Source organism: Ictidomys tridecemlineatus, chromosome 8 (genome assembly GCF_052094955.1).
Source record: "Ictidomys tridecemlineatus isolate mIctTri1 chromosome 8, mIctTri1.hap1, whole genome shotgun sequence".
Taxonomy (NCBI): Eukaryota; Metazoa; Chordata; class Mammalia; order Rodentia; family Sciuridae; genus Ictidomys; species Ictidomys tridecemlineatus.
This window is the reverse complement of record NC_135484.1, coordinates 120443296-120456720: the sequence shown is the minus strand read 5'-3', so window position 1 is coordinate 120456720 and position 13425 is coordinate 120443296. Positions and strand designations below refer to the sequence as shown.

The 13425-nt window shown below is 42.9% G+C and overlaps 1 long non-coding RNA gene across 1 annotated transcript; it reads right to left on the bottom strand.

The window, feature by feature from the left end:
* Positions 1–2746: 2746 nt before the first annotated feature.
* On the bottom strand, positions 2747–12838 carry LOC144366278 (uncharacterized). Its single transcript, XR_013425292.1, has 4 exons — positions 12550–12838; positions 12027–12313; positions 10960–11097; positions 2747–8155 (listed from the first exon to the last, which is right to left on the bottom strand). It is a non-coding gene; the product is annotated as an uncharacterized LOC144366278 (long non-coding RNA).
* Positions 12839–13425: the final 587 nt, after the last annotated feature.

Genomic DNA, 13425 nt, shown 5'->3' with positions numbered 1-13425 from the left:
ATGCTGTTACAAAGTGTTAAAAAAATAAGACCTCATTGTATGGTATTTATATGACCCTTGACACAGGCAAAATATTCAAAGGCTGAAGTGAAAGAATGGAAAATTATATTCCATGTAAACAGAACCCTAAAGTAAGTAGGAGTAGCAATTCATATCCAACTTAGTAGACTTCAAGCCAAAATTACTCAGAAGAGAAAATCTATACTGGTAAAGAGAACAATCCAAAACCAAGAGAAATATTTATACTCTAAATGTCAGTGCACCTAATTACAAATAATAGATACTACTTGACCTAAAGACTCAGATAGACTGCCACAGTATAATAATACTAGGTGGTTTCAACACAATTTTCACATAGATAGGGCATTCAGGTATCAATTCATAAAAGATTCTTCAGGCCTAAAAATTTATTCATATGTATCCAACAGATTTCTTTAGAATATTTCAGCCAACAACAATCAAATTCACATTACTTTTAGCTGCTCATGGAAGCTTCTCCAAAATGGATCATATATTGCATCAAATAACAAGTCTTAGCAAATAAAAATAATAATTCTTTTCATCTTATCAGATCATAATGTAATCAATACAAATCCACAGCAATAAAAACTATAGAAACTATATAAACACACTGAGATTGAGCAATACACTTTGGACATTTTAACAAGTGATAGAAAATATCAGGGGAGAACATTTAAAAATCTTTACATCATCAGAAAAGAAATATACCACAATCTCTAGGAGACTAAGAAGGCAGCTGTCAGAGGAAAGTTTATAACTATGAGTATCAATATTAAAAAATCCCAAATAAGGAATCTCTACATTGAAAATTAATAACACTGAGGAAATATATTGAGAAGCCAGTAAAAGATGAAAAGCTTTCCCATGTTCATGGATACACAGAATTAGTATTGCTAAAATGACCATATTACCAAAAGCAATCTACTGATTCAATGTAGTCCCCATCAAAATTCAATTATATTATTCATAGCAAAAAACAAACTAAAAACTCCCACAAAAACAGTCCCAAAACTATTCTAAGAAAAAAAATTCTGGAAGCACCACAATACCTGTCTTCAAATTATACACCACAGCTATAGTAACAAAAACTGCATGGTATTGAAATAATAGATGCATAGATCAATGCAACAGAATAGAATACAGAGAGAAAAATCCAGACAGATGTTGTCTGTCATCTGATCTTTGACAAAGGCACCAAAAACATACATGAAAGAAATAACAGCCTTTTAAATAAATGGTGTTGGGAGAAACGAATATCCAAGGCAGAAGAATGAAACTACATTTCAATATCTCACCCAGCCCGAAAGTCAATTTGAAATGGAAATAAGACCCAGGAATTACAACAAAAAACTTTGAAATTGCTAGAAGAAAGCAGGGTAAAACTCTTCCATATAAGCAAAGAGAATGACTTTCTCTATAGGATTCCTAAAGCTCAGGACATAATACCAAGAATTAGTAAAATGTATGGCATCAGAGTAAGAAGGTTCTGAACAGCAAAGTAAATTATTCAGACCATGAAGAGAGAGCCTACAGAATGAGAGAAAATCTTTGCCAGATACTCTTCCAACAAGATAAGTATTCAGATTATATAAAGAAATAAAAAACATAAAAACTAAAACAAACAAACAAGAAAACCAAACCCATCAATAAATGGTTAAATGAGCCAGGCTTGGTGGTACAAAACAGTAATCCCATGGCTCTGATGCTGAGGAAGGATTGTGAGTTCAAACCCAGCCTCAGCAACTTATCAAGGTCCTAAGCAACAAAGTGAGACCCTGTCTGTAAATAAAATATTTTAAAATGGGTGGGGATGAGGTTCAGTGCTTAAGTGTCTCTGGGTTCAATCCCTGGTACCATCCCCCCAAAAGCTAAATAAACTAAATAAACACTTCTTAAAGGAAGAAATACAAATGCTTTTAAAAATGTTCAATATCTTTTGCTACAGGGATTTGCATTCAGGAAAATAAAAATCAATACTACATTGAAATCTTGTCTTACTCTAGTAAGAATGATAGTCATCAAGAATACAAATAATAATAATACTGATGAGGTTGTGGGAAAAAGATTTATTCAGTTTCAATGGGACTGTAAATTAGTACAACCACTATGGAAATCAGTATGGAGGCTGATTCAAAAGTCCAGGAATGGAACCAACATAATACTCAGTTATGCTACTCTTTATGATTTATCCAAAAGAATTAAAGAGAGCATACTGCAGTAACACATGCATATCACTGTTCATTACAGCACAATTCACAATAGACAAATTATGGAGCCATGCTAGATGCCTGCCAACAGATGAATGGATGAAGAAAATGTGGTATATACACAAAATGGTGTTTTTTTTCAGCCACAAAGAAGAATGAATTATGCTATTTGCAGGGGAATGAATGTTACTTGAGAAGTTTGTTAAGTCAAAATGCCACACTCAGAAGGGATGAGAAAGTAATGGAATTAGAATGGAGACCAGTAGAGGAAGGAAATTGACTAGTTGGAGAGTAGAGGTAAGAGAATGATGAGTTACTAAGAAATAAAATTGACCAAATTAAATTGTGCACATATATGAATATGTAATAAGGAATACCACTCATTGTTTAACTGTACATTTTTAAAATGAAATTTTAAAATAATAAAGATTGCATTCAGGAAAATGCAAATCAAAACTGTATATATATATATATATATATATATATATATATATATATATGTGTGTGTGTGTGTGTGTGTGTGTGTGTGTGTGTGTGTGTGTGTACAAATGCAGAATGTTGAAAGCTAATTTCATTTTGAGGAGGGCCACAGGGATTACTGCTCTTCAGACCCATTTCCCTCATTCCATTGTGGGATAGTGATTCAATTTCCCCTAAATAGTCAGCATCCATCATTTCAGCCAGCACAGTAAGTCTGTTGATTGGCTGTTGGTTTGGCCTAACTTTCAGTTCAATGTATCTTGTGGTGGCAGTATTCCTGCCTCTGGATGTTAGAATGCAAGCCAGCAAAACACAAAGGTACTGGTACAGGAAGCATAAATTTTGCCAATAAGTCCCTAGAGGCAAGAGAGCATGTAGCCACTTCATTTCCAATTTGATTCCTGGCCTGAGAGAAATAGCACTATATATTGGACAATGATTCAGAGCATATTCAGGCTTATGGAAAACCTTTCCCTTGCCCTGCAAGGTAGTTCAAGCTTGTTAGCGCTGTAACTGACTTCAAAAAACCCTTCCACCAATCTACCAAGACCCCTGCTTCAGGATGGTGGGGAGCATGGTAAGATATTCATGAGCACCAACCCATTGCTTTACTTCTTTGGATGTGAAGTAACTTCCTTGATCAGAAGCAATGCTCTGTGGAACATCACGATGATGCCAAAGGTATTCTGTAACCCACAGACAAAATTTTGGCAAAAGCATCGCCTGTAGGGAAGGTAAATCCATAGAGGGTAATTGTCTATTCCAACAAGAAGAAAACACTGCTCCTTCAGGGATGGTAGCTGTCCAGTATAATTGACTTGCCATAGATAGCTTCTATTCAACAAGGGAACTGATATTCCATATGGGGAATCAGAGTTGTTCCTGCTGCTGGCAGACTGACTACAACCAACTTGGCCTTCGAAAGCAAAAGTAAGTCCTTGTTGCTGAGCTCATGCAAAACCTCCAGCCATGGTACCATGACCACATATATCAGCAGCCCAGTGGGCAATAGGAAGAGTGGCTGGGGAAAGAGGATGTCTGGAATCTATAAAATGATGTACCCCATCCACTTCACTGTTAAAGTCTTCCTCTACTGAATTCACCCCTTTCCTCAAAGTTCCTTATCACTAAATTACTATAATGTTCCTTCCAAATCCATTAGCAAATCCATTGATCACAAGAATTGATATATAATTGCATATTTGGCCTTTTTCTCTAGAAGACAAGTTAACAGCCCACTCTCCTGCTTCAAATTCTGCCTACTGAGAGGGTGCCATCCATCAGGATCATTTAGGGATGTCCCAGGAACAGAATGCAGTATGTCAGCATTGTGCATTCTGCCTGCATATCATGTAGAACCATCTGTCAATCAGGACCAGTATTTCTCTTTCTCTGTCACTTGGGCATAGGGATATGAGACCAAAGGTACAGATTTGGAGAAGAGGTAGTAGAGCAGCAGTGATAGGCATGGATATCTGGGGTACTTCTTCATGTATTTGACTTCTGCCTTCAGAGCCTGCTTAGGCCTGAACTCATATACAACACTAGCTTGTAACACTGGAATGCTCCTATGTACATACAAGTTTACAACTTGTTGAGTCAGATAAATGTAGCACATGATGGACAGCTCAGCTCATATGGTAACTTGGTTGCCAAGGTTAACTGTTCAGTCTCAGGGGCAGAGGCTGCTAGTGGAAAGCCAATTTCAATTTCTCAAATGGAAAGAAGTTACCTGTGGATATAGCAGGATTTTGCTCCAAAATCTTAAGAGACCTGCACATCAATTCACATAGAGGGTCTGACAGAGGTTCTAGACAGCATCCGTACCTGACACTGGCACAGCAGCCTGCATCTATTGTAGAGCTTTCTATTGTTCTGAGCCCAACTCAAAAGTAGGAGCTTTTCAGTTCACTCAGTAAATGGCCTAGAGTAGCACTGCCACATGAAGAATGTTCTGCCTCCAAAATTCAGAGACCTACTAGGCATTGTGCCTCCTTGATATTTATAGAAGGGGTCAGATGCAAAGACTCCTCCCTCACTTTAGAAGGAATATCTTTCCATTACTCCTAACACTGGGTTTCTATTTTAACGAGGTAGAAGACCCTAAATTTTGTCAAATATATTTTTCCCCTGTAACATGCTAGTGTCTTACTACTTCTCAGTCCCTAGATCCAATCAGAATAATGTCATCAATACAACAGAAAATCATGGCTTCTTCTGAAAGGGAAAGCAATTAAAACCCTCAGGGGATAGGTCAGAGAGTTTGTGCCTATAAATCAACCAACTCAGGGAGCTAAGGCAGGAGGATTGCAAGTTCAAGGTGAGCCTGGGTAGTATAGCAAAACTAGTTGTCAAGAAAAAGATTCTTCTGAACCAAATTATGACACAGGTCTTAGGAGTTGATATCTTCTGGAATGAGATAGTAAATGTGCCCTCTTCACTAAAGAATCTCTGAAAGCAAAGAAGAAAACTCCTGTTCTTCCCAAATCCAAAGTCAAGGCTTTGAAGACCAGGAAAGCAGTACTGAAAGGCATCCAGAGACACAAAACAAATAAATACAAGGGTTGGAGGTGTAGCTCAGAGGTAGAATGCAGGCTTAGTATGTGTAAAGCCTGGGTTTAATCCCTAGCACCAGGAAAGAAAGATCCACCCATGACCTATCTTCCAATGGACCCTTCATTGCTGCTCTGGAGGTATCCCAAATATCCTATCTGAGGTACATGCTCAACGGCTCCTAATTGTGTTGCTTTGGATGTTGCCAACAGAATGTGGATCATATAAACTCCATCCAGCTGGATAATTCTAAATACAATTTTTTTCATTATAAAGGAGAGAGAGAGAGAGAGAGAGAGAGAGAGAGAGAGAGAGAGAGAGAGAGAATATGAATGTATCTTCCTGTCCTTGAGAGCTAAAGACAACCTGCTAATGTAGGCATTATGGATGACAATGGAGAAAAAGCCATTTTCCAATCAGGTGTGGTGGTATGCACCTGTAATTCTAAAAACTCATGAGGTTTGAGGCCAGCCTCAACAACTTAGCAATCCCTGTGTCGAAATAAAAAATAAAAAGGGCTGGGCATGTAGCTCATCGGTAAATAGTCCTTGGGTTGATTATTTAGCATCCCCCCACAAAAAAGGTGTTTTCTAGGTTAACAGCTGCATATCAGTTTCCAGGGGGTGTGTTATTTTGCTCAAGCAATAAAACCACATCTGACATAGTAGTTGCGATTGGAAGGTGCCCCTTGTTAAGATTAAAACAATCCAATGTGATTCTTCAAATTCCTCTTTCTGCAGCAGAGGTCAGACAGTTGAGTTCAATGGGATTGGGGTAGCAATCACTAATCTTTGTAGTCTATCCAGGAGTGCAGTATTATTTGCCTAGATAGAGGCATTTCTAGCAGCTTCTGCTAGAAGGTGATGCCTTCCCACCACAACAGCCCCCTACGGCTGAAATGGTTTACTGCATTATGCATTTAGGAACTGTGGGATAACTACAGAATGGGTTAACATTTTGGTCCACTTTGAAAAGAAACTGAGCTAAAACTCCATTGATTTTCTGATCTCTATAAATTCCTGTTTGGATCAGGGAGCCATAGTGATATTTAGTGTCTCTGAAAATGAGTGTCAATTTAGAGTCAATGTCCAATAGAAATAAAATATTTGATTATTTACTTTTCCCCAATGCACAGTTTCCCTACTAATAGCACATAGGGTCCCTTGATGAAGGCTGGGAGTAAGATGAACTGTAGGAATTTTCAGTAGTGCATTGAAAGGAATCCTTCCTCGAGGAAGCTGACTTCCCTTCATTCTGGGGTTCTGAGTCTGTAAGCTGGCTCAAGTCTGGCAGATGATGGAGGGACTGTGTCTGTGTTCTTATGAACCAAGGCAGATGTGTGTTCATTTATCCCAGAAATATTTATCTTATACACATGAAGTAAGAAATGAGTAGGCTTTGTAACTATTTCACTTCTAGGAATATAAGGATAAGTGATATAAAGCTAATGTCATCAGGGCACCAGCCACACTACTCTGACTGTTGCTGTGGCTGGTGTCCATTACAGAAGCCACATTTACCTTAAGGCCTTTGGCTACTGAGTGCCTCCATTTGTCGACCTTAGAATCCAATTATGCTCATTATATTTAAGTTTTCACATTCAGAGACTGCAGTTTGTACAATGCACTTCTGGCCTCATGGAAGCAGAGGAGGTCACAAATACTCTAAGATTCCACTTATAAAGTGTCTAAAGCAGTCACATTCTTAGAATCTGCAAAGAGAATGCTGGTTGCCAGGGCAGAGGGTGGGGAGGTTTTGTTGAAAGGACATAGTTTCCATTTTGCAAGATGGAAAAATACTAAAGATCTGATATACACTATGTGCTTATAGTTTAAGAGTATGTTATTATCTATTTAAATATGATTTTAATCATGGGTACAGTGGTGCCCACCTGTAATCCCAGTGACTTGGGATGCTAAGGCAGAAGGACTGCAAGTTCAAAGTCAACCTCAACATCTTAAGGAGACCCTGTCTCAAAACAAAAACAAAAAGACTACAGATGTTGCTCAGTGGTAAAGCATCCCTAAGTTGAATTCCCAGTACCCAGTACCACCCCAAAAAATCATTTCAATGGTTAACTTAGAGTTGCTACAATAGAAACATGAATCCTGGTACTAATTTAGTTGTGTGTGTGCTTGCATGTTTGCTCCTGGGGATAGAGCCCAGGGATGCTCTCACTGATTATATCTCCAGCCCACTGCCTCTCATTGTTTTCTTTTTCTTTATTTTTTAATATTTTTTAGTTGTTGATGGACTTTATTGTCTTTATTTTTATATGTTGCAGAGGATCGAACCCAGTGCCTCTCGCATGCTAGGCAAGCATGCTACCACTGAGCCACAAGCCGAGCCCTCTCCCTGGGTTTTTGAGACAGAATTACACTACTTGCCCAGCTTAGCTTAAAAATTGTGATCTTCCTGCCCTAGCCTTCCAAATAGCTGGTATGGTGTTTCTTCTCTCACAGAGACTCTGAATCTGATTTTGGAGAATCTGAGAAGAGAAATGTCCCTAAGAATAAAAAGTCATATTCTTCAAAATGGAGTATCTTCTTCCCCACCACTCTGCATGCTTCAGCTGGACTGATGGTGGAAGATGCTGGTGTCTGATTCACACACATTCTGGGTCGCTTACTCTCAATATCTCAGGCCATAAGCACATGCCAGTCACTTTTTTTCCCCAGGCCAACTGAACCCTATTGCTCAGCATAAGGACACCTCAAAGTTCCAACCTTGTCCTGTCCATCAGTGTGATTCTCCAGTTCATCACGCTAGGGCTCCAACTCTTCAGGGCAGATGTGCTCCACAGCATCACCCTGGAAGCTTGACACAAGCTGCAAGGTGCTGTTATGGTTCCTCTTCACCATCTGCTGATGATTCAGGATTTGTGAGCTCCTGAGCTATGGGAGAAGGGAAAAGTCAGTGTTCAATTGACTGCAGAATATGACATTTATTCCTCAGGACCTCTCTCTTCTCAGACTCTCCAAAATCAGATTCAGAGTTTGAGTGAAAAAAGAAAATGCCCCCACTAGTTTTCCTCACCAGCCTCCTCTCCTAAATCCATCAGCAGCATCACCTGCCTCAGTTTCCACCATGCATCCCTCAAGGGAATGAAAGACCAAAGAAGTAAGGGACAAGATCCCAAAGTGAAGCCCAGTGCCTGCTCCTCTGCCCAACTATTCCTGATAGAATAGGGACCTGCCAGAGAAGGCAGTTCCTTCTGCCAATCCTGGGCTCAGGGTTCACACACAGGCCTTTACCCCCTTAATATCCAGGCCTCCTCTGCTGCAGGGGCAGGTGCTCATCCAGCAGGGTCTGCTCCAGCTGCAGCTCAGCATCCTTTCCTCTCAGCCCTGAGCCAGCAGCTCCTAACTGGAAAGCCCACCAGGAAGCCCAGGGGCACCAGCAGGCACAGCCAGAAAAACATGCCTGCCCCCTGGTCTGCTGCTCACTTGACCTGAAGCAGCTCACACACAGAGCAGATGCAGAATCCCTGACCCCCAACACTTACTCAGGTCCCTAATCTGTACTTTACCCTCCTAGGGCCTACCTGGCCCATCTGCCCCAGGAAATCAGCTGATCCCCAAGAGCTCCTGCTTCCTGAGACTGCCTCACCTTCTTTCTCCCAGCCCTAGCAGGGACTCACACAGGCCAGAACCCTAGAGGTGTAGCTCCATGGTAGAGCACCCCTGGGTAAATCCTCACTATTTCTAAAAGAAAAAAAAAGATGTACTGAAAATGGAAATATTTTTATTGGGTATGAATATTTAGAGAAGAAATTTGGAAATATGAACACCTAACCTTCACTCTTTTCTGCAAATGTTCCAGTGAAATTGCAGGCTGTGGAAAGCCGCTCTGAATGAACACACCTTCAAGCCCTGACACAGGGGGCTCTGACCAATTACTACATTTATTAGTGACTTTCACACTGTCCCAGCTCAGATAGCAAGGCATGGTTTCAGGTGTAGGTGTGCCGCTGGGATTGAGTTACACTCACCTGCTCCCTTGTAATCCTACCCCTTCTGCCTTTTTTGGATAGAACTTTCTAAAAAACAGCATCCCCCCCGAATAAAAGCCCACTTCTGAACGTGCTTGCCCTCTCTCTCGCCAGCCTCTGTGACTTTCTCTTGCTCTCCTTTTGAGGAACTTGAGGCTGGGATCTGGGAAAGTTGTCCTGAAGCTTGTGTAAAGGTATTTTGGGTCTGTGTTTTATTTTGCATCACCCCAAATTCACACGAGTGACCTTAGTTCACCACCTGTGCTGGACAGGGGTGGCAGTAGGCAACTATTTTTCCCCACAGAGAACCAGAACTAGCTTTCACCCTACAGCAGAGGCTGCAGGTGAGAGCAGCAGACAACACTGAACCATCTGCCCTGGAGGGAGAGTTACCTGGACAGCTCCTGCTGGGGGGCAGGTTTCCCAGACCCAAGGGGCCAACCACTCACCACCCCCACTGCTGACCCCACAGAAGGGGCAGAAACAACAGAAAGATCCTCCAAACCAGTAACTAACTGTACATGCTTCAACTTCGTTTCCTATTGAAACACCAACTTCCTGTTTTCTCTTTTCCTGACCCCTCCAGCAACTGATTGGTGAAAGGGGAATGGTTTTGACCATCCCTTACTCCAAATGCACAGGGGAATGACCATCTTATAAAGGGGAATAGCCAAGGGAGGGCAGGGTGAGCAGAGGCCATAAATCACAGACTCAACACACCAACACACACAGTCCTTGGGGGGCTGGACAGGAAACACTAAGTGTCATAGTCAGCTTTCACTACTTTAACAAAGCACCTAAAGTAAAACACTCAGGAGGAAAGATTTACATTGGCTCAAGTTTCACCAACTTCATCCCAGGGTCCCTTGGCCCCATTGCTGTGGGCTAGTGATAGGGCAGAAAATAATGATGGCCAGCACATGACAGAGAGACACTCTTCACTTCATGGTGGCTATGTGGTGGCCAGGTGGCACAGAAGGAGAGAGCCAGGAGCCTGGGACAAGATGTTCCCCTCAAGGAAGGCCTCTTCCAACTAGGCCCACCTGCTAAGGCTTTACAACTTCCAGTAGGACCAACACCTGGGGCCAAGCCTGCAACTCATGAGCCTTTGGGAGATATTCCACATGGAAACTCTAACACCAGGTAGGACAAAAACGGACCACAGCTGCCTCACATGGCTGGTCTCTCTCCCCAGATGGTTGGAGGCATCTGCTTTTTCATTTTTCCATAACATCTGGGAAGCCACTCCTGATGGACGACCATTGTGGTGGGGCCTGGGATGGAGTACATGCCCTAGTGACCCAGTGGACACACACAGGAGACACCCCTGAAGAGTGACTGGAGATGCTGATAAGATAGAAGATGACTACATGTGCTGAAGACCCCTGGGCCTGCTCTATATGGGCCTCCCGGGGGAAGCAGAGGCAGGGCACTGGTGCCACAGGCCTCATGGTTCTTCTTATTGGTTTGCACATGACAAGTGGAGAGACAGGAGAGAGGCAGGCAGGCAGGAAGAAACCAGAGGCAATAGCCTTTGTGGGATTCCTCTAGAGTTTCTAAAGAACACAAATCACAGATCCTTTTATACTTTGTCCGCCTGTTCCAGAAGTCTGGTCACCTCCACTGCACTCTGTGAAGCATGAGGCATGAGGGACCCTTTAACCCAGAATGACCCTGCCATCTCTATCCACTGCCCACTTTTCTTACCTGAACCCTCTGCAGCTGAAATTGTCTCCCTCCTGTTGCTCCAAAGCACATAAAGGAGAAGAAGAAGAAGAACAGCATCAACAGCAGCAACCACACCTAGAGAGGCTCGCCATTGGCTTTGAAGCAGCAGGGTCGAACCTGAAAACACACATACTACCATCTGGGTTCCAGAACCTCTAGACTTCCTCCCTTTCACCACCTGGGTCACTGACCTACCCAGTTGGGAACCCCTGCTGGGACACCCAGGCTCACCACAGGGCACAGTGCCAGTGCTCTCTTCCCCACTATGTCGCACATGGCAGGTAAACCTCTGCTCCTGTCCTTGAGGAATCCTGGTGGACACACAGGTCTGGTAGGTCCCATTCCCATATGGCAAGAGACTCCCAGACTGCTGTGTGTCCTGGCTCAGTGGTTCCCCATCCTGAAGCGAAGTCAGAGAGATAATCCAGGGATAGAAACCAAAAGCCCAACATGTGGCATTGATGGTGTCCTCCAAGGCCTCACCACAGGTAATAGTCACTACTGGGGACACTAGAGAAGAAAAAGCAGAAACAGTCAGCCATGTGATCCAGCCTTATTCCCCTTAATGGAGGCAGAGGGAATAGGGCTGTTTCTTTCTGCTGTTCTGTCTCTGATCAAAGTCCTCATTGACACCAGACCTGCTGCAAAACTGCTCTCAGCTGAGGGCCTCAGTCCTCTGACTGGCAGGAGGATGGGCCTCGGGTTTGTGGCCTCACATTCTAACTTGTACATGTTGATGTGAGGAGGGGGTGTTACGGGGACTCCTTGTTTGTGAGGCCACAAGGGAGCTCTGCATAATAAGCAGGTTGGCAGGCAGGTGGGCAGAAGAGGGCTCAACTCCTGCCTAACCCCAGTTACCTGAGGCTCAGGGTACTTCCTCATTGTGGCCCAGACAGTTCATAGATTGCCAAACCCTCCTGTCTTTATGCAGTGGTTTAAAAGGATGGGGAAATCAGAATACATCACCCTCACAGAGAACACATGCATCCCATAGTACAGAGAAGGCCCCTTATATTGAGGCTCTAGGAGAATGGGGGCTGGTTTACCTATTGTCTTATTGAAGGCTATCCAGGAGTTCAGATATCTCTGGAGTCTTCCACAAATTGTTCCTTGCACATGGGCCCATTGAGCCTTGCTTGGACTATCATCTGATTTCAGTGCTTCTTGACTTCCATAGCCAAAGTCTGAGCCGAGGAAGGGTGCACTGTCCAGCTGTGAGTCACAGGGTGAAAGGAAAGGAAGGGCTCCTCATCATAGTAGAAATCCCAGAAGCCCCTGGTGCAGTTGTTCTTTTGCATCTCACAGCCCCAAGACTCCTGGAGGGAATGAGACCCTGCCCCCATCCACCAGTCACTTTAGCATCCCCTGGTGCCTCTGCCTCCCTGCCCACCAAGAGAAACTCCAGCCCACAGAGGATCCCAGCATGGCTCTCTCTCTCTTCAATGTCCATGTGCTGAGCTCTATGGACCCCATGCTTGCCCTTCCCAGACAAATGCAGTGAGAAGAGAAGTCCCTGCTCTCTGCCCCCAGCCTTTATGCAGAAAGACCCTTCCCCCCACCCACACTCACCTTCTTTCTGCCTCTGCAGACTGATGATATCTGCCAGAGTCATTCTGAGGTTTTTCCCACTCCCTGCCAAGTCTTGGGTCTCTGTGTTCCAGGTCTCGGCTCCCAGGACTGTCTTTGCCCATAGTGCCTGAGGCTCTGCCCTGTCTCTCTCACTGTCATAGTGCAGGAAGGGCTGATCATCCAAAAGACCTTCAGCAAAGAACTGTCTGTGCACTAAATGGTTCTGGGATCTCATTTTCAGGTTATAATGGAGACTATGGGACCCTGTGGAAGAAGATACCACAGATGATTTTTTCTTCCTGGAATCAAGAGATCAAGAACATGTAAAACATAGTTTTGGCCTCCTGGTGAGATAACTAAAAGCAAAAATAGACCACTGGAATAGCATCAACCTAAAATATTCCTGCCTAGCAGAGAAGACAATTTATAGAGTGAAGAGACAACCCTGAGACTGGGAGAAAAAAAATCAAAGGTCAGATAATGATTTAATACACAAAATATACAAATAACCTTATATTTAACAAGGGCAAAGAAGTCGAAGAGACATTTGTCAAAATATGATACATAAATGGCCAACAGATTTGTGAGTGAATACAAATGCCAATTAAAACCAAAAGGAAATATTGTGTCACACTTATTAGATTGGTCATTGTGAAGACACAAAGAGTGATAGCAAGAAGGTGGAAAAAAGGGGTGTGCACCACTGATGTTGTAATTTAGTAGAGTTATTTTGGAAAATAGCATGAAGGTTCCTCCCAAAACTAATTTTTTTTTGCTTTATCCAGCAATTCCACTACCTCATTCACACCAAAGTAATGGGAATCCAGATTCCCTGGATTCCCTGCACTGCATGTCCACTGTAGTATCAGTCACAAC